The sequence below is a fragment of the Oncorhynchus kisutch genome, linkage group LG3 (genome assembly GCF_002021735.2).
Source record: "Oncorhynchus kisutch isolate 150728-3 linkage group LG3, Okis_V2, whole genome shotgun sequence".
Taxonomy (NCBI): domain Eukaryota; kingdom Metazoa; phylum Chordata; class Actinopteri; order Salmoniformes; family Salmonidae; genus Oncorhynchus; species Oncorhynchus kisutch.
Window position 1 is genome coordinate 54,611,346 of NC_034176.2, and position 25,227 is coordinate 54,636,572.

At 43.7% G+C, this 25,227-nt stretch overlaps 1 pseudogene; it reads left to right on the forward strand.

Annotated features, from left to right (window-relative positions):
• The window catches only part of LOC116360794 (uncharacterized), a 138,275-nt pseudogene extending 115,531 nt beyond the window's left edge, over positions 1–22,744 (forward strand).
• The last annotated feature ends 2,483 nt before the right edge of the window (positions 22,745–25,227 follow it).

A 25,227-nucleotide genomic window follows, 5' to 3' on the forward strand; every position in this document is an offset into this window, starting at 1 on the left:
CAGTTAACCCATTGTTCCCAGGCCGTCATTGAAAATAAGAATATGTTCTTAACTGACTTGCCTGGTTAAATTAAGGTAAACATTTTTTAAAAAAAGGCACCTAAAAGACTCTCAGACCACGAGAAATAAGATTCTCTGGTAAGATGAAACCAATATTGAACTCTTTGGCCTGAATGCCAAGCGCCACGTCTGGAGGAAACCAGGCATCACTCATCACCTGGCCAATAACATCCCTACGGTGAAGCATGGTGGTGGCAGCATCATACTGTGGGGATGTTTTTCAGCAGCAGGGACTGGGAGACTAGTCAGGATCGAGGGAAAGATGAACGGAGCAAAGTACAGAAAGATCCTTGTGGAATCCTGCTCTCAGGACCTCAGACTGGGGCAAAGGTTCACCTTCCAAAAGACCACGACCATAAGCACACGCCAAGACAACACAGGAGTGGCTTCTGGAAAAGTGAATGGCACAGCCAGACTAAGGACTTCAACCCAATCTATCATCTCTGGAGAGACCTGAAAATAGCTGTGCAGCAACGCTCCCAATCCAACATTACAGAGCTTGAGAGGATCTGCAGAAAAGAATGGGAGAAACTCCCCAATTACAGGTGTGCCAAGTTTGTAGCACTAAATAAACTTCAGTTAGTGCTAAATACGGCTGCTAGAATCCTGACTAGAACCAAAACATTTGATCATATTACTCCAGTACTAGCCTCTCTACACTAGCTTCCTGTTAAGGCAAGGGCTGATTTCAAAATTTTACTGCTAACCTACAAAGCATGACATGGACTTGCTCCTACCTATCTTTCTGATTTGGTCCTGCCGTACATACCTACACGTATGCTACGGTCACAAGACGCAGGCCTCATAATTGTCCCTAGAATTTCTAAGCAAACAGCTGGAGGCAGGGCTTTCTCCTATCAAGCTACATTTTTATGGAATGGTCTGCCTACCCATGTGAGAGACGCAGACTCGGTCTCAACCTTTAAGTCTTTACTGAAGACTCAACCGTCCCTCAACCCACTTGGTCTGCCTACCCATGTGAGAGACGCAGACTCGGTCTCAACCTTTAAGTCTTTACTGAAGACTCAGCCGTCCCTCAACCCACTTGGGTGGGTTGAGTCACTGACGTGATCTTCCTGTCTGGGTTGGCGCCCCCCCTTGGGTTGTGCCGTGGCGGAGATCTTTGTGGGCTATACTCGGCCTTGTCTCAGGATGGTAAGTTGGTGGTTGAAGATATCCCTCTAGTGGTTTGGGGGCTGTGCTTTGGCAAAGTGGGTGGGGTTATATCCTTCCTGTTTGGCCCTGTCCGGGGGTATCATCGGATGGGGCCACAGTGTCTCCTGACCCCTCCTGTCTCAGCCTCCAGTATTTATGCTGTAGTAGTTTATGTGTCGGGGGGCTAGGGTCAGTTTGTTATATCTGGAGTACTTTTCCTGTCTTATCCGGTGTCCTGTGTGAATTTAGGTATGCTCTCTCTAATTCTCTCTTTCTCTCGGAGGACCTGAGCCCTAGGACCATGCCTCAGGACTACCTGACATGATGACTCCTTGCTGTCCCCAGTCCACCTGGCTGTGCTGCTGCTCCAATTTCAACTGTTCTGCCTGCGGCAATGGAATCCTGACCTGTTCACCGGACGTGCTACCTGTTCCAGACCTGCTGTTTTCAACTCTCTAGAGACAGCAGGAGTGGTAGAGATACTCTTAATGATCGGCTATGAAAAGCCAACTGACATTTACTCCTGAGGTGCTGACTTGCTGCACCCTCGACAACTACTGTGATTATTATTATTTGACCATGCTGGTTATTTATGAACATTTGAACATCTTGGCCATGTTCTGTTATAATCTCCACCCGGCACAGCCAGAAGAGGACTGGCCAACACTCATAGCCTGGTTCCTCTCTAGGTTTCATCCTAGGTTTTGGCCTTTCTAGGGAGTTTTTCCTAGCCATCGTTCTTCTACACCTGCATTGCTTGCTGTTTGGGGTTTTAGGCTGGGTTTCTGTACAGCACTTTGAGATATCAGCTGATGTACGAAGGGCTATATAAATACATTTTATTTGATACCCCAGAAGACTCAATGCTGTGATCAGAGTAAAGGGTCTGAATACTTATTTAAATGTGATGTAAATGTGATGTAAATGTTTTTATTTTTAATACATTTGCAAACATTTCTATTGAACGGGGGCATTATGTGTAGATTGATGAGGGGGAAAAAACTATTTAATCCATTTTAGAATAAGGCTGCTACGTAACAAAATGTGAAAGAAGTCAAGGGGTTTGAATACTTTCCGAATGCACTGTATGTACTCACATTTGTTCTTGAAGCTCACCCCACCTCATCCATCATGCTCTTCATGCTCTCTCTCTCTGTCTCTCACTCTCTCTCTCTCGCTGTCCCTCCCCATTCACTTATTCTTTCTCACAGTCTTTCTCCCCTCCACCCTTCTCATTTTCTTTCCCTCTCTCATTTTTCTTATCTTCCCCTGCTCATTCGCAGTCCCCCACCGTCTCTTCTCCCCCTTTGTTATATTCTCCTTTTCCGTCACTCTCTCTCATTTTCTCCCTCTGCTCTGTCGTGTTTCTCTAGCCGCAGGGCCTTCTCTGAAGACTTTCCTTCTCTTCTCATATCGGTTTCCCATGACCCCCTGGTAGTGAGAGACACTCCAGCCCCCCACCCACTGGGTTGCTTTACTTTCCCAGTAATAACATAATGGCTGTGCCACCCCCCCCCCCCCCACCCCCCTTGGCCATCATGTAGCAGACCCCTAATAGCGACTTGGCATGGAGCAGACTGATACACCTGTGATGGGTATTCACCATGGCCAGACCTCCTAACTCTGGCTTAAATCAACCACAGCATGGAGGGTTGTGTAAAGCATACATGCACGTGCACACACGCATGCGCAAACAGCATGCACGCACAAACACACATCCACATGCACGAACAAACACACACACGCTAAAATACTGTTTCTCTATCTCGTCAAAAGACTACTGTCGGAGGGTTAAGTGGTCTGTTTAATTTTAAAACTCTGTCTACCTCTGTTGGAGGAGGGGTGAGGGCTCAGCCATCCTTCCAGTACCAGTGAATGGTCCTTCTGTCAGCTTTGATAAGCTTCATCGAGCTTCATTGAGCTTTGAATAGGTTAGCCCTGGGGTTATGTTAAAACAATTTGTCCGTTAAAGTAACAGTCAGTTGTTACTTCTATGTGGCGTGTAGTCATATTAATCATATCATGTAATCATATTTTTCTAAAGTACATTGTTTACTCTTTCACAAATGAAATCAATGCATGCTATAACAAATCATAGATCCATACTCGTACACACAAAATTCCACAAGCTATAGGAAGGCACCCACATTCTCTTTTCTTCCCTGGCTGTCACTCTCTCTCTCCAGAGCAATCCTGTACAGCCAGACAGCCAAGGCCCAAACAGTGCCACCTTTGCAGAATGTCAACCCCACCGTGTTTCTACACCTGCATTTCTTGCTGTTTGGGGTTTTAGGCTTGGTTTCTGTACAGCTCTTTGAGATATCAGCTGATGTAAGAAGGGCTTTAGGAATACATTTGATTTGATTTGATTTAATGTTCTCACTGTGTGTCTCTCCGGAGAGAGGGGGAGGGAGAGGGAGCGAGAGATAGGAAGAGGGTGCAGAAAGATTTGAGATGACGATAGAGAGATGCAGAGAAGGTCAGAGGGGTAGAGACAAAGAGGAAATGAAGGTGTAGGGAGAGAGGGAAAGGGTACTGTATAGTAAGAGAAACCTTTGGGTTCCTCCATCCCCTCTTTCCCCTCCTTTTTTCCTCCTTATGAATCTCATCCTCCCTTACACCTGCATCATCTCCTCTTACTATGCCCTTCATCTCCTTAATTAGCTATTTATTAGTGTTGTATACAGGTTTCATTCAGTTGGTAGCTGTATGGGGTCAGGTTAGCTAAGTGCTATTGATCCTGTTGTTCAGATCTGTTGTTGATCGTTTATCACTGACCCTCCCTCTTGCCTCGCCTGGCCAAACACATCCCAGCCATTAAGACACACACCTAGGGACACGACAATAGGATTACAGTGTTCTCTCTCTTTTTCGTTCAATCTTTCTTTGCTTTTGGTATTCATTGTGAATAGAGCTGAAGACTAGCCATTATTCATGTCACGTGTTGAGGGGTTTAAACAACAACAACAAATTGCAGTTGTATTTGCTAATCATCCGCTGGCATGCATGCACACACGCACGAGCGCACTCACACAAACACTCACGTGTACACACACACACGCACACACACACACACACACCAGGATTTCCATTAGCTGATAAATAAAACCATTGCAAAATAATGCTTTTGATTGATGGAAATACCAGTTGATGTAAATACATTTGACAGTCTTTAGGTCTATAGGTTCATTTCCATCATTTTGTGGAATTAAATTGGCCTCTGTGTATCTTATTTATCCAACACAACTATCACATGCAGACAGCGTACAGAGCAAACTCTGAGCGGGGATTTCTCCTGCAGCTCCTCAGCTGGTTTCTGCTGGAGGAAAACGTGCTTTTATAATCCCATTCATTTATAATCCCATTCAATTTAACGTACAATTGTGTGTTAAAAACAGTTTGATGCACGATTAAAAAATAGCTACTATTTTTGTGCCTCCCGAGTGGCGCAGTGATCTAAGGCACTGCATCGCAGTGCTAGCTGTGACACGAGAGATCCTGGTTTGAGTCCAGGCTCTGTTGCAGCCGGCCGTGACAGGAAGACCCATGGGGGGCGCACAATTGGTTCAGCATCGTCCGGGATAGGGCAGGGTTGTCACGCCTTGGTCTTAGTATTTTGTGTTTTCTTTATTTATTTGGTCAGGCCAGGGTGTGACATGGGTTTATTTTGTGGTGTGTTTTTGTATTGGGGTTTTTAGTAGGTATTGGGATTGTGGCTGAGTAGGGTTGTCTAGGAAAGTCATTGGCTGCCTGAGGCGGTTCTCAATCAGAGTCAGGTGATTATCGTTGTCGCTGATTGGGAACCATATTTAGGTAGCCCGGGTTTCACTGTGTGTTTGTGGGTGATTGTCCTTATGTCTGTCGTGTAGTTGTTTGCACCAGTATTAGGCTGTTTCGGTTTTCACGTTACGTTTATTGTTTTTGTATAGTTCGTGTTTTTTTCTTCATTAAATATGTATCGAACTAACCACGCTGCATTTTGGTCTGACTCTCTTTCAACGGAAGAAAACCATTACAAGGGTTTGGCCGGCAGGGATGGCCTTGTCCCATTGCGCTCTAGCGACTTCTGTGGCAGGTCGGGCACATGCACGCTGACACGGTGGCCAGGTGTACGGTGTTTCCTCCGACACATTGGTGTGGAAGGCTTCTGGTTAAGCGGGAATTATGTCAAGAAGCATAATGGCTTGGTTTGGTCGGGTTTTGGAGGATGCGCGGCTCTCGACTTTTTCCTCTCCCAAGTCCGTATGGGAGTTGCAGCGATGAGACAAGACTGTAACTTCCAATTGGATACTACGAAAAAGGGGTAAAACTGTTTTTTAAATATTAAAATAAAACATCTACTAAACTCAGGAAAAAAGAACCGTTCCTTTTTCAGGAACCTGTCTTTCAAAAATAATTTGTAAAAATCTAATCTTCATTGTAAAGGATTTAAACGCTGTTTCCCATGCTTGTTCAATGAACCATGAACAATTAATGAACATGCACCTGTGGAACGGTCGTTAAGACACTTACAGACGGTAGGCAATTAAGGTCACAGTTATGAAAACTTAGGACACTAAAGAGGCCTTTCTACTGACTCTGAAAAACACCAAAAGAAAGATGTCCAGGGTCCCTGATAATCTGCGTGAACGTGCCTTAGGCATGCTGCAAGGAGAAATGAGGACTGCAGATGTGGCCAGGGCAATAAATTGCAATGTCTGTACTGTGAGACGCCTAAGACAGTGCTACAGGGAGACAGGACGGACAGCTGATCGTCCTCGCAGTGGCAGACCATGGGTAAAAACACCAGCACAGGATCGGTACATCCGAACATCACACCTGCGGGACAGGTACAGGATGGCAACAACAACTGCCAGAGTTACACCAGGAAAGCACATTCCCTCCATCAGTGCTCAGACCGTCCGCAATAGGCTGAGGGAGGCTGGACTGAGGGCTTGTAAATTTAGGCATGTTGGAAGGCAGGTTTTTACCAGACATCACCGGCAACAACGTCGCCTATGGGCACAAACCCATCATCGCTGGACCAGACAGGACTGGCAAAAGGTGCTCATCTCTGACGAGTCATGTTTTTTTTCTCACCAGGGGTGATGGTCGGATTCGCGTTTATCGTCGATGGAATGAGCGTTACACTGAGGCCTGGACTCTGGAGTGGGATCGATTTGGACGTGGAGGGTCCGTCATGGTCTGGGGCAGTGTGTCACAGCATCATCGGACTGAGCTTGTTGTCATTGCAGGCAATCTCAATGCTGTGTGATACAGGGAAGACATCCTCCTCCCTCATGTGATACCCTTCTGCAGGCTCATCCTGACATGACCCTCCAGCATGACAATGCCACCAGCCATACTGCTCGATCTGTGCGTGATTTCCTGCAAGACAGGAATGTCAGTGTTCTGCCATGGCCATCGAAGAGCCCGGATCTCAATCCCATTGAGCATGTCTGTGACCTGTTAGATCGGAGGGTGAGGGCTAGGGTCATTCCCTCCAGAAACGTCAGGGAACTTGCAGGTGCCTTGGTGGAAGAGTGGGGTAACATCTCACAGCAAGAACTGGCAAAGCTGGTGCAGTCCATGAGGAGGAGATGCACTGCAGTACTTAATGCAGCTGGTGGCCACACCAGACACTGACTGTTCATTTTGATTTTGACCCCCCCCCCCCCACACCTTTGTTCAGGGACACATTATTCCATTTCTGTTCGTCACATGTCTGTGGAACTTGTTCAGTTTATGTCTCAGTTGTTGAATCTGGTTGTGTTCATAAAATATTTACACATGTTAAGTTAGCTGAAAATAAACACAGTTGACAGTGAGAGTACGTTTCATTTTTTGCTGAATTTATTAAGTAAAGAAGTGCGCCAAGGCAGCTGCTCTGCGGTATTCCACAAGCATGGGCGGAAGAAAATTAACCATTGATATAGGTGGACTGTTTCCTGTCAGTTGAATACAGTTGAAGTCAGAAGTTTACATACACTTATTAAAACTCGTTATTCAACCACTCCACAAATTTCTTGTTAACAAACTATAGTTTTGGCAAGTCGGTTAGTCTACTTTGTGCATGACACAAGTCATTTTTCCAACAATTGTTTATAGACAATTTATTTCACTTATAATTCACTGTATCACCATTCCAGTGGGTCAGAAGTTTACATACACTAAATTGGCTGTGCCTTTAAACAGCTTGGATAATTCCAGAAAACGTTGTCATGGCATTAGAAGCTTCTGACAGGCTAATTGACATAATTTGAGCCAATTGGAGGTGTACCTGTGGATGAATTTCAAGGCCTACCTTCAAACTCAGTGCCTCTTCGTTGACATCATGGGAAAATCAAAGAAAATCAGCCAAGACCTCAGAAAAAACAATTGTAGACCTCCACAAGTCTTGGGAGCAATTTCCAAACGCCTGAAGGTACCATGTTCATCTGTACAAACAATAGTATGCAAGTATAAACACCATGGAACCAGGCAGAAGTCATACCACTCAGCAAGGAGACGCATTCTGTCTCCTAGAGATAAACGTACTTTGGTGCGAGAAGTGCAAATCAATCCCAGAACAACAGCAAAGGACCTTGTGAAGATGCTGGAGGAAAAAAGTACAAAAGTATCTATATCCACTGTAAAAACGAGTCCTATAACCTGAAAGGCTGCTCCAAAACCACCATAAAAAAAGCCAGACTACGGTTTGCCACTCCACATGGGAACAAAGAGCGTACTTTTTGGAGAAATGTCCTCTGGTCTGATGATACAAAAATAGAACTGTTTGGCCATAATGACCATCGTTATGTTTGGAGGAAAAAGGGGGAGGTTAGCAAGCCCAAGAATACCATCCCAATCGTGAAGCACGGGGATGGCAGCATCATGTTGTGGTGGTGCTTTGCTGCAGGAGGGACTGGTGCACTTCACAAAATAGATGGCATCATGAGGTAGGAAAATTATGTGGATATATTGAAGCAACATCTCAAGACATCAGTCAGGAAGTTAAAGCTTGGTCGTAAATGGGTCTTCCAAATGGACAATGACCCCAAGCATACTTCCAAAGTTGTGGAGAAATGGCTTAAGGACAACAAAGTCAAGGTATTGGAGTGACCATTACAAAGTCCTGACCTCAATCCTATAGAAAATGTGTGGGCTGAACTGAAAAAGCGTGTTCAAGCAAGGAGGCCTACAAACCTGACTCAGTTACACCAGCTCTGTCAGGAGGAATGGGTCAAAATTCACCCAACGTATTGTGGGAAGCTTGTGGAAGGCTACCTAAAACGATTGACCCAAGTTAAACAATTTAAAGGCAATGCTACCAAATACTAATTGAGTGTATGTAAACTTCTGACCCACTGGGAATGTGATGAAAGAAATAAAAGGTTAAATAAATCACTCTCTCTATTATTATTGGTACATTTCACATTCTTAAAATAAAGTGATCCTAACTGATCTAAGACAGGGAATTCTTACTAGGATTAAATGTCAGGAATTGTGAAAAACTGAGTTTAAATTTATTTGGCTAAGGTGTATGTAAACTTCCGACTTCAACTGTATAACTGTACCCAATTCAATGCTACCTCCTTAAAACCATAATGCATTAATTTTGTCAAAATTAAATCAAATGCTGCACTAAAATCCCAAAAAATAGTACACACACAAACCTGCCATTATCCATAGCATTGAGCCACTGGTCAGTCATGTCAACCAATGCAGTGGTAGTGCAATGGTTTTTGCGATAAGCATACCGATTGGCTGTAATCAGATAATTCTTTTTTTCCATGTACTCCATATTTATCTACTCACAATACCCTCCAATATCTTACTGAGTGAAGGGAGTAGACTAATTGGTTGACTATTGGCAGGAGTAATGGGTTCTTTGCTGTCTTTCGGAATAGGACACAGAGGCAGTGCTTCTTGCTGCTCCGTAGGCAAGTACCATGGTCTTACCTCTAGCCTAGGTCAAGGTTTCCCAAACTCGGTTCTGGTGCCCCCCCCTGGGTGCACGTTTTGGTTTTTGCTCTAGCACTACACAGCTGATTCAAATCATCTAAGCTTGATGAGTAGTTTTTTCTTTTTTTTTTTATCAGCCGGGCCTGTAGTGACACCTCTCGCACTGAGATGCTGCGCCTTAGACTGCTGCGCCACTCGGGATCCTCGAGTTTGATGAGGAAAACAATTCAATTGATCTATTTTAGAATAAGGCCGTAACGTAACAAAATGTGGAAAAAGTCAAGGGGTCTGAATCCTTTCTGAAGGCACTGTACATGACGTCAGACGTAATCAAGATCAAACTATTACCCAAATTGTACACAGTAATTTGTTCTATCAAATTACACTCAATCAGATTGAGTACAATCTACAATAATGAATAATTGAGTAATAACTACTGAGTGAAAGTGAGTAAGTTTAACTTTTAGTAACATTAGAGTAAATTGCACTTAATGTATCTAGCAAGATGTACTGTTATGTTTTACAGTGCAGTTGTGCATTAAATGACATTAAAAGAAGGCCTGCATGAATGAGGTTAGATAGAAAAGTAGATGGGTTAAAGAGGAATGTAGATGGAGGGGCCAGGAGGTAGACAACATGCAAAAGGTGGGAGAAAATAAAAACAAACTGGGTCAAAGACAAGAGAAGAAGACAGTAAAGGAGAGATGAGAGAGAGAGACTAAAGTGGGCCAGAGTAGGGTGGCCACTTCCTGTGTGATTGAGTGTGGAAGGAGCACAGCATGAAGTCCAATGCATGGTGGGAGAAAGGATGCCACAAACACACACACTAAGCTTGGGGGATATACCGTTTATACCATATACCGGAGGTATTTCTAAATACAGACGTTATGATTTTCAATACCGTTTAAAAAATATATAAAAAGCATTGGGGTTGTTGATTGCTACGCCACCGCTTAACTTATAAGTTAAGTATAACTATAGGAAATCAAAGATGTGTCAAATAACTTAAATCCAGCTCAGGGCTCCAGCTATGCATCTGGTTTGCTGACTTGCTAGCTAACTGGCTAGACGTCAACATCAAACGTCTTGGTTTATAGCAGAGACGTTGAATCCCCTCCTGGATCAACATCCCTGTTGCCTAACTTGTTATGTGCGTCAAAACAGAAATAGCTCCCTTTGAGTGCACTTCCAGTAGCACTGCATACCCTGGTACGTTACAGAAACAGTATTGTTGTGTGAAAACCTGGATACCCGCCTAACACACACCATCTTCAACCATACACAACACCATCAGACAACACACACTCTTGCCTAAGAAAGGATACCCACTGCTCATTCCATTTTGCAGACGATCCACACTCCTCCGTCGTCGTTACAACGGTCTCCCTTATTTATCCTGGTCGCTGAGTGCAGAACTCATTCGTTATCAACACCCTCTATGTAGCCTGTAATAACACCTGGGGTGTTCCCATAGTAAAACCCCTCCCATATCAGTGGATAATCTTGATTCTTGCACACACTTAATAGATACGGTGGCTCAATTGAGAGCACATATTGGTTTTACTATGTATGTATTTATGCTGAGACATTCTTATCAGGATCATTAGCTCTGCTAGAGGATATATTAAAAAAGAGTGCACTTTTGGGGACGTGGCCTTGGTAGACGTGTGTGGGTTGTTAATTAATGTTACTGGAGTGTGTGACCGGTGTAGATCCGTGTTGTGTTTTGATCGGCTTACACATGACCAAAAGGACCAGGGTTGCTGTGCTTCCCTTATATGCCAACTCCTCTGCAAAGTACAAATGAACACCGAAAGGGGGCAGGAAAAGCTAGTCCAATGATGACATGTAAAGTTTTGAGAATGACACAAATATTAATTTTCACAAAGTCTGCTGCCTCAGTTTGTATGATGGCAATTTGCATAGACTCCATAATGTTATGAAGAGTGATCAGATGAATTGCAATTAATAGCAAAGTCCCTCTTTGCCATGCAAATGAACTGAATCCCCAAAAACATTTCCACTGCATTTCAGCCTTGCCACAAAAGGACCAGCTGACATCATGTCAGTGATTCTGTCGTTAACACAGGTGAGAGTGTTGACGAGGACAAGGCTGGAGATCACTCTGTCATGCTGATTGAGTTCGAATAACAGACTGGAAGCTTCAAAAGGAGGGTGGTGCTTGGAATCATTGTTCTTCCTCTGTCAACCATGGTTACCTGCAAGGAAACACGTGCCGTCATCATTGCTTTGCACAAAAACAAAGCAATGTTTTGCTGCCAGTAAGATTGCACCTAAATCAACCATTTATCGGATCATCAAGAACTTCAAGGAGATCGCTTCAATTGTTGTGAAGAAGGCTTCAGGGCGTCCAAGAAAGTCCAGCAAGCGCCAGGACCGTCTCCTAAAGTTGATTCAGCTGGGGGAATCGGGGCACCACCAGTACAGAGCTTGCTCAGGAATGGCAGCAGGCAGGTGTGAGTGAATCTGCACGCACAGTGAGGCAAAGACTTTCAGAGGATGGTCTGGTGTCAAGAAGGGCAGCAAAGAAGCCACTTCTCTCCAGGAAAAACATCAGGGACAGACTGATATTCTGCAAAAGGTACAGGGATTGGACTGCTGGGGACTGGGGTAAAGTAATTTTCTCTGAACCCCTTTCCGATTGTTTGGGGCATCCGGAAAAAAGCTTGTCCGGAGAAGACAAGGTGAGCGCTACCATCAGTCCTGTGTCATGCCAACAGTAAAGCATCCTGAGACCATTCATGTGTGGGGTTGCTTCTCAGCCAAGGGAGTGGGCTCACTCACAATTAGGCCTTAGAACACAGCCATGAATAAAGAATGGTACCAACACATCCTCCGAGAGCAATTTCTCCCAACCATCCAGGAACAGTTTGGTGACGAACAATGCCTTTTCCAGCATGATGGAGCACCTTGCCATAAGGAAAAAGTGATAAGTAAGTGGCTCAGGGAACAAAACATTGAGATTTTGGGTTCATGGCCAGGAAACTCCCCAGACCTTAAACCCAATTGAGAGGCGGGTGGACAAACAAAAACCCACAAATTCTGACAATCTCCAAGCATTGATTATGCAAGAATGGGCTGCCATCAGTCAGGTGTAGCCCAGAAGTTAATTGACAGCATGCCAGGGCAGATTTCAGAGGTCTTGAAAAAGAAGTGTCAACACTGCAAATATTGACTCTTTGCATCAACTTCATGTAATTGTCAAAAAAGCCTTTGACACTTATGAAATGCTTGTAATTATACTGACAAAAAATATCTAAAGACACTGAAGCAGCAATCTTTGTGGAAATTAACATTTGTGTCGTTCTCAAAACTTTTGGCCACGACTGTACAGACAAAAGTACAGTAACTAGCTAGCATGTACAGCATTCACAAAACAACAGATAAAAAGTTAATAAATGACTGAAATGCTTACATCTCACCATATATTGGTGGGAGGCCATTCTAACATAACCTAAGTGACCATATAAGCAAAATATCAGTGTTTTTACACCGGATTTTCATGGGACAATTGTTTTGTAACCTACATCTTCCATATGGGTACAGTAGAAAGGGAAAAGGTAAGGGGGCAAGGGATGTTAATTAGGGGGCATGCAGAAGGAGAAGGACATTAAAAAGGGCACTGACAACAACAAAAGGAATGTACACCCAATATCAGGGATGGGAACTATTCAGATTTTGTGCAATTATACAACATGAAATTCAACACTTGTTACATGTGTATGTGATGTTACTGTCTGTGTGTGTGTGCGCACCAGTGTGTATTGTGTGGGCGTCTGTGTGTGTAATGCATAGGCGTGCGTGCTAATGTGCATGTGCTTCTGCCTAGCTGTGTGTGAATGTGCCTGTGTGTGCCTCATCTAAATCCTGAGCGGTGGGCCTCCCTCCATGGCAACACATTCACTAGAAGACCAAAACTGCACCTGCAGCCATCAGCAGAAAGCAATCCCTCCAGCTGCAATCTCTGCAGTCCTTAGATAAGGCCACAGGGGCCGCCCAGGTATTTAGATATACACTCCAGCTACTGTAGTCATACATTCAGATGTGTGCATGCCTTGGCCTTGGCTGGGAAATGATGACTTCACATTCCCAAGAGGCAGCTATAGAAATCCAATAAGAGGAAATATCTCCCGCACTCACCTTTAACCACACACTCACACATACACACACAGAGAGAGAGAGAGAGAGAGAGTTTGCCAGTAGAGAGGTGAGAGCAGACACACACAGAGGCACCGTTGGGGTTTATGAATTTGAATGTGTTGAAATTCTTTATTTATTAGATAAACTTGCTCTGCCCAGTGGGAGAGAGGGAGAACGGAGAGAACGAGGAGAGGGAAAGAGTAACGGTGACGTGAGTGTCATAAGGCTGAGGAATGAGGAAGACAGAAGTAGAGAGAGAACTAGCATGTGTGAGACAGGAGCAGGCACCGAAGTGTTTGGGAGAGAAACAGTTATAGAGGGAGGGAGGGAGGGAGGGAGGGAGGGAGGGAGGGAGGGAGGGAGGGAGGGAGGGAGGGAGGGAGGGAGGGAGGGAGGGAGGGAGGGAGGGAGGGAGGGAGGGAGGGAGGGAGGGAGAATACAGTGGAATCTGGAGACTGGAGAATCTTCAAAGAGACTATCTATACCTGGAGTGAAACACAGAGAGGACCTCCCTGTCAGAATTCCATTCCCTTCTCATCCATCTCATCCATCCCTTCCCCCTCCTTTAACTTCCAATCCCTCTATCCTCCTCTCCCCCCTGTAGCCTCCTCTCCAAATCCGCTCATGTCCTCTCTATCCTCATAAACAAAGAGAAAGACTGCGACACAGAGGTTGGGACACTTTGGGAGAATAGGTGGCGTGGGAGGAAGAAGGAAAGGGAGGAATGGTGAAGGGGCAGAAGAGAGGAGAGGAGGAGAGGGCAAGGAGGCAGAGAAGGAGAGGGGTGTCAAGAGAATACATGTTGGATGAACACACCAACTACCGCCCCCTCCACCCATCAGACATGACAACAGAGAAGTGGGGGAAGAAGGAAAGGAGTGAAGAGGAGGAAGGGTTTGAGGGAGAAAGTGGTCCTCATTGGTAGGCCATGGCTCAGGGCTGAAAGCGTTCATTAGCAAACATGGCTCAAGCTAATTAGTTCTGCAAACACTACGTCCTTATATACTCACCCACGCTCACACACACTCACTCTGAGACCCTGATAGATGAGCATTTGGGGAGGGGAAGAATAATGAGAAACAAACGAAACAGAAAGAGTGTTCGTGTCTGGTTTCTGTTCGGAAAATGTGGCACTGGACAATGTGAACGGGAAGATTTTAATTTACCCTCCATTAGAGAAATTTACCGGAGCCATATGCATTGGGTGCATAACCCACTAGGGCGTCCACTCACGGTGCTCAGAATGACAGAAATCACATTTACATTATGCTAATGCATCTTAACAAAACATGCAACTCATGCATTGAAGCAGCCAATAAAACACCATTTTCAAACATTTGCCAAAATTCAATTAGTGGGAAAACACCATTCTAAACAGCGCCCCTGATAGCAGTTCCATGTGACAGCAATTCAGGTTTCAAACAATTAAGTACATTTTCAAAATGCATACGGCCTTCTTCAGCTCACATTGTAAAATGGTGGGTGACGCCCTGAGAGCCTGTTGCCTGCACTTGAATGGTAAATGGGAAGCTCGCTTCAATTTCCAGTTTAGAAATCAAAATAAACTAAGCAAAAAAAGAAACGTCCTCTCACTGTCAACTGAGTTTATTTTTAGCAAACTTATTAACATGGGTAAATATTTGAATGAACATAGAAATATTCAACAACTGAGACATAAACTGAACAAGTTCCACAGACATGTGACTAATAAAAATTGAATAATGTGTCCCTGAACAAAGGGAGGGTCAAAATCAAAAGTAACAGTCTGTATCTGGTAAACCACCAGCTGCATTAAGTACTGCAGTGCATCTCCTCCTCATGGACTGCACCAGATTTGCCAGTTCTTGCTGTGAGATGTTACCCCACTCTTCCACCAAGGTACCTGCAAGTTCCCGGACATTTCTGGAGGGAATGGCCCTAGCCCTCACCCTCCGATCTAACAGGTCCCAGACGTGCTCAATGGGATTGAGATCCGAACTCTTCGTTGGCCATGGCAGAACACTGACATTACTGCCTTGCAGGAAATCACGCACATAACGAGCAGTATGGCTGGTGGTGTTGTCATGCTGGAGGGTCATGTCAAGATGAGCCTGCAGGAAGGGTACCACATGAGGGAGGAGGATGTCTTCCCTGTAATGCACAGCGTTGAGATTGCCTGCAATAACAACAAGCTCAGTCCAATGATGCTGTGACACACCGCCCCAGACCATGACGGACCCTCCACGTCCAAATTGATCCCGCTCCAGAGTTCAAGCAGATGAGCAGGGACCCTCGGCATCTTTCTTTTGGTGTTTTTCAGAGTCAGTAGAAAGGCCTCTTTAGTGTCCTAAGTTTTCATAACTGTGACCTTAATTGCCTACCGTCTGTAAGCTGTTAGTGTCTTAACGACCTTTCCACAGGTGTATGTTCATTAATTGTTTATGGTTCATTGAACAAGCATGGGAAAAAGTGTTTAAACCCTTTGCAATGAAGATCTGTGAAGTTATTTGGATTTTTATGAATTATCTTTGAAAGACAGTGTCCTGAAAAAGGGATGTTTCTTGCTGAAAATGCTATTGACTATGTACTGCTATTTGTAACACTTGTGGCTCCGTCAAGTAGGATTTGCAATGGCGAATAAACCTCTTTTACGCCAGAGTTTACGACAAAGGCTGGTCTTCGAACGTATAACCATTACATATTGCCGTTTACCTCAGCTCATTGGTTATCTTCCAAGCTGGATTTCAAGATGATCAGTGGTCTTTGGGCCAAAATACAGTCAATCAACGATAGACCGGTCCTACCATTGTTGCGCAATAAGGTCATTGATTGGTGTCTTCAAAACGGTTTGTTTCGGTCAATACGTACCGGGAAAAGAAGCATCGCATATGGTTGTGTTAGTAACAACCAGAGGATTGCAACGAAACCAACCATGACTGGATAAACGGTTGTTTCGTGTGTTTAATTACCACGAACGCTTCGTCCAAAGTTGAATGAGACGGAAATCACGACGCAAGAAGTTTACAAATGTTTCGTGTTAGGCTATAAAAATGGATGTTATCAAACAAAACAAACATTCACTGTGTAGTTAGGACACTTGGCATTGCCACCAGAGGAAGATAAGCAATTTATTTTATTGTTATTTCTGACTTTCGTGACGCTAACGCTTGGTTGGAAAATGCTAGTAATACGTGTGTGTGCGGGGAGCTGTCCTCAGAAAATCGCATAGTTTGCTTTCGCAGTAAAGCCTTTTTGAAATCTGACACAGCGGCTGGATTAATAAGATGTTCATCTTTTAAATGATGTAAGATACATGTATTTACAAGATTGTATACGATAACAAATGGTGTATTTAGAATGTTAGCGCTCTGCAGTTTCACCAGAGTTTGGCCTGGTGGGACGTTAGCGCCTCACCTACCCTAGAGAGGTTAAACCACTTGAGTAGCACGTTGTCATGTTTAAGTAAGCTTAACTCATTTGTTCGTAAGTCAACTTCACTCAAAAGGGTTATGTTACAATAACATAGTATATTTAAGTAAAGTCAACAACATAATTTAAATTAGCTTCTCTCAATAGTGGTATGTTATACTGTATTTACATTGTTATTCAAACCACTTTTTGTGCTTACTCAAACACTGACAGTACAGCATACTCAAAATACTCATTTTTCAAACTCAAATGGTTCAATGCATTCGCCTTCCTTAAATCATTTGAGTAAACCTAACTCAGGTTTTACGGTGTGTAGTCAGTTAAACACAAACACACATGCACGCATGCATACACGTACACACCTTATACCCGCCACAGAGAACAAAACCAATGAGCTAAGAGGAGATACCATCAAGGTGGAGTTACGACTGAGAATAAGACTGATTTCCCTGTTGAGCAGATTAACACACAGCTGGAAAACCTACACACACTCACATATATACACATCGTCTACACACACCCACATATATACACATCGTCTACACACACCAAAAACACACTACTATGCTGGACAGTAGGGATGGCCCAAGATAATTACTATGCTCAGGGTTTCTTAGTAATGAGATACAAAGAAAACACACACACACACACTTCTTAGGGTTCATATAAGATATTCCCAGGGCACAGTAAATTAGTTAAAGAGCAGAGGCAGAAATCAATTGTGAGCATACACTATTCATGCCTCTGCAATCTTGACATCTCCCCCCCTATTTTTTTTCCTACATTTACTCAGTTATTTTTGGTGGGCACAGAGCAGAGAGCAGAAAGCAGAGGCTGATAAATGCTGGATGTAAATGTCACCGTTAATACTCCTAACTGCCTGTTTTACTCAGTCTGAATTAAACTATACCCTAAATGGGGGATGAGGATATGTGTGGAGGGGAGAACAAAATACAAAATGAATCCGAGACATTGGAATAAACTGTCAGATGCACGCAAGCGTACACATATAGAGTATGTATGCAACAGGAAAACAGAGGGACATACAAACCCCAGGTCTCGCGTGGATTCACATGTCTGGTGACCTCAGTTGCAGGGGACTAAACAAAACAGGACTGCTGATGTGGTCTATGTCTAAATGACGCGGGTTTGTGTTTGGCTCGACATGTAAGGGGATCAGCTCTTTCCCCTCCTCCAGGTCTCGTGGCATGTCAGTCTAATTTAGCTGTGTCCTGTACACACTCCCAACACGAGCCTGACCCATTCTCTACACTCTTAACACCACATACACACACACACACACACACACACACACACACACACACACACACACAACCATTATGCAGTGCAGAACCCTAGTTTCCTTGGATACCAGCATTTTACACACACACACAAGCACGATGGGTCGTTCCACCTCAAGAACGCAGAAGAAAGACGATTTCACCACACACCACCTCAGATTGTTCTGATATCGGTTCTGTAATTAGTAAAAGATACGATTAGCATTCGTGAAGCATTATTTTGTTCTCTGAGAAATGAAGCTAATTGATTGCACCCAAACTGGCCATTCTAATTTATAGGATTCAGATAATATACAATAAATATAGTACCTAATATCCGATTTGGGCCAAACGTCTCACTACCTAGCAAGAACCCCCGAATATAGTCAAAAGGCACCTACAGAAACCCTACACCACAGGCTAATTTCACCCCAGCAAACAGTATACAGTATCAGTTCTCTATGTTTGACAAGTAGTATGAAGACGTGGTCTGGAGTATTACGCCATACTATGTAATGTATTCCCTGTGAATCTGGTGATGTCCGCCCCCCCGATCAGAGAAATTACTAATTGAAGTCGCTTGCATCGTTTACCACAAAGTAGTGTGAAAGTACCATGTTTTGACCACTCAATGCTGCTGCTCCTGCTATACCGCCTTACTCTTTTATACATTTCGCTGGTCTCTGGTGTTTATTAAATAGATCGCAACGTTCCCTTCGCTACTTTTGGCAGAGAACCAATAGATTTGGTTCATGCTGAAAATAAATTGTGCGCTCACCCTCACAATTCAAGTCCTCCACGAAAGCAATTCGGTTTATCTTTCTCTTTATCTGTGTCCAAGTAACGGCGACCTTTGTGTATGATTTATTCACTTCAAAAAAGGTCTGGATTAGTTACTGATAGTTCTAATAGTTTCAGTGTTCTGGTCTTCAATGGTAAAAGTCCCAAATACAAACTGTATAGTGTTTTGCAATGTTAACGGTATTGGTTTTGGGTTTAGTTTAGTTTACTGGTAAATATCACTAATCACAATACATATAGAGCTGTTTCCTGATATATACAATGTACTATTGTGTTTATTTGTCACATGCACAGGATACAGAAGGTGTACACGGTACAGTGAAGTGATTACTTGCATAGTAGCAATATCAAAAACAGATAGTGTCCAGATAAAAATGTTTTATAAATATTTTATAAATATTAGATGACGTTAACCCGGCACACTTGTCTAAATTGATGAGTCACATCTAGCTAAGTGGATGGGTCACTATTACATATACACATGTTCATGAAATACAATTGATGGGTCCCCCAGACACACCTGGCTAATTTGATGGGTCATGTAATCATCCATATTTAGACATGTTGCTAGCTAGCTAAACAATTGTTGTGTCTATGGCATCATTAAACTGAAGACTTATTATTATCAAATCAATTATCTGTAATTATTATTACATGATTAAACTAACTTAATCATGTAAATATAATTAACTAGGAAGTCAGGGCACCAATGAAAATCTTCAGATTACAAAGTTATAATTTTCCAAATATAACTCCAGATATTTTAATATCTCATCAATTAGTCTTCTAATTAATAAATTATTCTTTACCTCAAGTTAGTCTCATTCCAAACGTTGTAAATTGTTGGTTATCTGCACAAACCCAGTCTTCACTATGAATCATCCATACATCAATTGTCTCAATCATTTATTTATTAACTAACTAAATAATCGCAGAAATGCACACACAAACAAAGTAGATAGGGTTACAAGGAAATGATAGGTGATGTGCCCTAGTGGGCTAAACCGGCATAGCGGCTTGTTAGACAAAGGGACTGAGAAGGGCACGAAAGATAAAAGACACTACAAGGTTGATAATTATAACAATTGAAATGCTAATCCTTTGCACATGAACGCTCAGTCATTTGGGAATAATTACAATCAATATATATATTTACACTCAGTGTGTCGTTGTGATCTCTGTTGGAAAGTTTGTTTCTGTTGGAGAGTTTGTCTGCCCTCTCTCTCTCTCTGCCATGGTTAAAATGGATAGTTCAGAGTAACATTCAGCAATGTTGTTATAGAATAGATGTTTCGGCGGTTGTCGGTCTTCGCATTCACGGGTACATAATTTCTAGCTGCAGACTAGTAATAAATATTGAAGAGTAGCTCTTATTCTGTCGGATCGATAGTCTCAGAGTTTAACCACGTGGTATGGTTAAGAATTCAGCAATCTACTCAAACCTTAGCCCTCTCGGTTATTGAGGTAAACTGGTCTGAAGAGAAATTCCCAAGGTGGTGGTTATATTCGGAAGAGCAGAAAAAGGCTGTCCCATGATGCCAGATCAATGTCTGTGCTCATGGGGCGGGCCAATTACTTAGTTAACTTGAAAGGTAATTGGGTTCCCTTTCATTAAACAGTTTAAAATCCCATTACATCATTTCACAAATAGTTTCATCTTTACTCATTCATTTTATACAACAATTAGATGCAAGTCTCATAACTGAGACTCTTGTATAAACAGAGTTATGGTAATGTGGCTAAATTGTCTCATGAGTTTCAAAAACATTAAACGAAATGGACAGGTCGTAGCTGGATTCTTCCCCGACCGTGTGCACCTTCGCCCAAAACATGTACATTGTTCAGTTCTCAAGTTCTATGCTGGAGAAGAGGTTCCTTTGTTCTCCTGTGAAACCTTCTCTCTCTATATATACTGTCTGAACATGATGAAGAGTCTCCTCCAGGAATTTACGACCTGAGATAACAGCAGCCTGAGTGTAGGCGAGAGAGAGGGGGAAGGCACGCTATATACCCATGACACAATGAACAAATCACATCATCAAATCAAATTGCATTGGTCACATACACATGTTTAGCAGATGTTTTTGTGGGTTTAGCTAAATGCATGCGTTTCTAGCTCCGACAGTGCAGTAATATTTAACAATTTCACAACCAATACCCAATACATACAAATCTAAGAAAAGGAATGGAATAAAGAATATATAAATATATGGAAGAGCACCGACTAAGAGCGGCAAAGACTACGATACAGTAGAATAGAATACAGTAGATACATATGAGATGAAAAATGTTGTCCTTGATTATCTTTTTGGCCTTCCTGTGACATGGAGGTCAGGTAGTATGACACCGGTGATGCGTTGGGCAGACCACATCACCCTCAAGAGAGCCCTGCAGTTGCGGACCGTGCAGTTGCCATACCAGGCGGTGATACAACCTGACAGGATACTCTCAATTGTGCATCTAACATTTTGTGAGGGTTTTAGGTGCCAGGCCAAATTTCTTCAGCCTCCTGAGGTTGACGAGGCACTGTTGCACCTTCTTCACCACACTGTCTGTGTGGGTGGACCATTTCAGTTTGTCAGTGATGTGTACTCCAAGGAACTTGAAGCTTTGAACCGGCATAATCTCAACTCATACTATTACCAATACAATCATTGTACATGGATGAACACTTCACAGCAGAAAGTAACCATTTAACTCTGTTTTGTTTGTAGTTACACCTTGTTTGGCCAGCATTGTGTAAAGTCACTCCTGTTCACACTGCCGGTGGCGTGCGCAGAAAGTAGCCCATCACTTTTTCCAACTGATCTGTCGATAGCGCCTGCTAAACTCAGGGCATCAATGTTGTTCAGAAAAGTAGCGAAACTTTTGTAATTCTCGATGGCTAACGTTATATCTTGGTGGGGTAGAAAGGACTGTCAACACATACTGAACAGCTCACGTTGTAGACAGAAGCATGCTACAAACTCATGTTTGTCCCCGATTCATCCTCGGATGGGTCCACAGTGTCTCCTGACCCCTTCTGTCTCAGCCTCCAGTATTTATGCTGCAGTAGTTTATGTGTCGGGGGGCTGGGGTCAGTTTGTTATATCTGGAGTACTTCTCCTGTCCTATTCGGTGTCCTGTGTGAATCTAAGTGTGCGTTCTCTAATTCTCTCCTTCTCTCTCTCTGAGCCCTAGGACCATGCCCCAGGATTACCTGACATGATGACTCCTTGCTGTCCCCAGTCCATCTGACCATGCTGCTTATGGTGCAGCACGCCTTCCGAATCCATGGACTCCCTGTTGACATTGTCTCTGATTGTGGTCCTCAATTCTCATCCCGATTCTGGAAGGCGTTCTGCACCCTCATTGGGTCGTCGGCCAGCCTGTCCTCTGGGTTTCATCCCCGGTCCAACAGTCAGTCGGAGCGTGCCAATCAAGACCTGGAGACTGCGCTTAGGAGCCTCGTCTCAACCAACCCCACCACCTGGTGCTGGCAACTTGTGTGGGTGGAGTAAGCTCGGGAACACTCTTCCCTGCTCGGCCACTGGGCTTTCGCCCTTCCAGTACTCCATGGGAAATCAGCCATCGCTCTTCCCAGAGCAAGAAGAAGAGGTCAACATACCCTCAGCCCAGATGTTCGTCCGCTGCTGTCGGAGTACCTGGAAGAGAGCTCGGTCTACTCTTCTCAAGGCCATCTCCAGGTTTTGTCGAAAAGAGGGCAGAGGGTATGGCTGTCTATGCAACATCTGCCCCTCCGGGTGGAGTCCCGTAAACTTTCCCCCCATTTTACTGGTCCTTTCCCCATCTCTAAAGTCCAAAGTCCCACTGCTGTTCATCTTCTGTTGCCCCGTACCCTGCACATACATCCCACTGTTCATGTGTCCAGGATTAAGCCCTTGTATCACTGTCCTTTGTCTCCTGTTTCCAGGCTCACCCCTCTTCCCAATCTCATCGACAGCCATCCGGCATGACCTCGGGGTAGGGGTTTCCAATACCTGGTTGACTGGGAGGGTTATGGCCCGGAGGAGAGGTGTTGGGTCCCCGCTAAGAACATCCTAGACCTGGCCCCCATTGCCGACTTTCACCGCTGGCACCCCGGTATGCGCCCAAGCAGGACACCAGGTGGAGCCCCTGGGGGGTATTGTCACAGCCTGATCTGTTTTACCTGTCTTTGTGCTTGTCTCCACTCCTCTCTAGGTGTCACCCATCTTCCCCATTATCCCCAGTATATTTATACCTGTGTTCTCTGTTTGTCTGTTGCCAGTTCGTCTTGTCAAGTTTACCTGCGTGTTTTTCCGTGCTCCTGTTATCCTAGTCTCTGTTTTCTAGCCTCCCGGTACCGACCTGTTCTACCTGCCCTGACACTGAGCTCGCCTGCCTGACAATTCAGCCTGCCCTGACCTCGAGCCTGCTTGCCTCCCTGTACCTTTCTGACTCTGACCTGGATAATCTCTCTGGGATATGTGGGGACGCTAGCGTCCCACCTGGTCAAAAGCCAGTGAAAATGCAGAGAGCCAAATTCAAATAAAAATCTAACTTTCATGAAATCACATCGCAAATGAAAGCTACACTTGTTGTGAATCCAGCCAACATGTCAGATTTCAAAAAGGCTTTTCAGTGAAAGCAAACAATGCTATTATCTGAGGATAGCACCATAGTAAACAGAGAGAGAGAAGCATATTTCAACCCTGCAGGCGCGACACAAAACGCAGAAATAAAAATATAATTAATGCCTTACCTTTGACAAACTTCTTTTGTTGGCACTCCAATATGTCCCATAAACATCACAAATGGTACTTTTGTTCAATTAATTCTGTCGATATATATCCAAAATGTCAATTTATTTGGCGCGTTTGATCCAGAAAAACACCGGTTCCAACTTGAACAACGTGACGAGAAAATATCTCAAAAGTTACCTGTAAACTTTGCCAAAACATTTCAAACTACTTTTGTAATACAACTTTAGGTATTTTTTTACGTAAATAATCGATAAAATTTAAGACGGGGTGATCTGTGTTCAATACAGGAGGAAAACAAACTGTAGCTAGCTTTCTGGTCACGCGCCTCTATCTAACAGTACACTTAAAGTTACCCTCGTTCAAAGGAACACAAAGGAAAAACATTAACCAATTTCTAAAGACTGTTGACATCCAGTGGAAGCGATAGGAACTGCAAGAAGGATTCCCAATGAAAACCCATTGAAAAGAGAGTGACCTCAAAAAAAATCGGAATGGTTTGTCCTCTGGGTTTCGCCTGCTAAATAAGTTGTTATACTCACAAATATGGTTCTAACAGTTTTAGAAACTTCAGAGTGTTTACTATCCAAATATACTAGTAATATGCATATCTTATCTTCTGGGGATGAGTAGCAGGCAGTTCAATTGGGGCATGCATTTCATCCGGACATGAAAATACTGCCCCCTGTCCCCAAGAAGTTAATGAACTTCAGCCTGTCCTCGACCAGCCTATTAACTGCCCCTTGTATTTTAATAAATATCAGAGACTCTAATCATCTGCCTCCTGTGTCTGCATCTGGGTATCGCCCTGTGTCGTTTTGGAATATAATCTAAATCCTACAAATTAAAATGGCCATTTTGGGTGCAATCAATTGGCTAATTTCTCCTAAATCAAATTACATTTCAACAAAATAATTTCTGGAATGCCGATTTGACCTGTTTCTAACTACAGGAATGATTTCAGAACAATCTGAGATGGTGGGTGTCATGGCTTACTGAAATGACATGGATCGACTGGAATGAGAGATTATGTGTTTAGGATGTGGGGGTGGAGAGTGGGATAGAGAGAGGGGGAGAAAGAGATGTGTACCCTCGGATGGAGGGATGACCAAGCGAGAGAAGTGTCCCAGGACGGAGGAGTAATCTGGCCCTGCGATGATGAACACCCCTCTCGGGCTCATTTATCATCAGGATGCGACAGGGCCTCTGGACTCTCGTCGATATCATTAGAGTGTGACGGGGACTCCCCACACATACATTACACACAGAGACGTTCCATAGAGCGCCAGGCAGTTTAACGCTTAGTTGGTTGGAGGTTGGAGGGTGGTGCTTTCAACAGCAGAGTTGGGGATTTGAGGCAATGATACAATTTGAGAATAAAATTACTATTATAACTATAATAAAGCTTCAATGAAGCTTCTGGATAAGTGTCTGGCCAAACTAAAATCGACATGTTTTTTCTCTACTCTCAAAATAGCACCCTGCTTCAGTCCACAGAACAAGACTCCTTAGCTAACTGACCTCCAGGTCTTTGAATGTGGGGAATGAGGGAGTTAAATTTAGCTTGGTTAGCAAATCAGGCCAGTGTTCTCTCCTCTCCAGTTCGTGTGGCCAGGACCACCAAAAATATCAGGTATTACAAAATATTACTGTAATTTTACATACTAAGGGCTTTGTGGAAACAGGAACTGAGGACCACAAGGGACATTTCAGGAATC